This window comes from Charadrius vociferus, unplaced genomic scaffold, assembly GCF_000708025.1.
Source record: "Charadrius vociferus isolate BGI_N301 unplaced genomic scaffold, ASM70802v2 scaffold1225, whole genome shotgun sequence".
Taxonomy (NCBI): domain Eukaryota; kingdom Metazoa; phylum Chordata; class Aves; order Charadriiformes; family Charadriidae; genus Charadrius; species Charadrius vociferus.
The window spans coordinates 260,579-261,413 of NW_009648336.1; positions in this window are offsets into that span (position 1 = coordinate 260,579).

An 835-nucleotide genomic window follows, 5' to 3' on the forward strand; every position below is an offset into this window, starting at 1 on the left:
GGCAGGTTTGTTTTTGTTGGCCGGTGGCGCTTGCCAAGGGCCGTTTCTGCGGTGCCGAGGCCGTCTGCTCCAGCTGATAAAAATACGTGTTGGGGCTGAGTCATGTTTGAATCCGGCACCAGCTCGGGGAGGACGTGTGAGGCTTTGCGTGACGATGACAACCCGCTTCGGTACCCGCACGGTCCTTCCCACGCTGCTGCCCGCTTTGCTGCCGCGGCTGCTCATCCCTGCGCCGCAGCCCCGGCCGGGATGGCAGCCCATCCCCGCCCAGCTTGGCTCCCTCAACATGTCATCCAGGGCTATAATAAAATAATAATAAAAAAAAGAATATAAATGAAGTATTTAAGTTCCTGGGCTTATTGATGGTGTTCAGCAACGGGGTCAGTGTACGTCCCTCATCCCAGTAACACATTTATGTTAATAACTGTACAACAACCTGTTTTAACCAAGAGTAAAACTATTAGAAGCATCAATATTTTTTCCCTAATGAGTAATGTTACCTTCAAGGTATACAGGAGACCATTAGAAATAAAATTACAGTGTTAACGCAACAAATGTGACCCTCCTGGGGCAGAGCGAGGTGGCACAAGCCCGGAGGAGCCCCGCGGTGGGACAGGCAGGAATCGCCTTTTGCAGAAGTAATAGCTGCAAATTTCCCGCTGCCTCTTATTATAAGAAAGGCGACGACGCCAAGTTCAAAAGCAACCCGAGCCCTTATAAAAAGGACTGTGATTTCATATCGCTGAGCCCCGCAGGATTCGTTAGAAAATGCTAATTTGCTTGTTCCAGCCACGGGGCACCCCTGAATCCATGGGGGATTCCTCTGCCCGTCCCA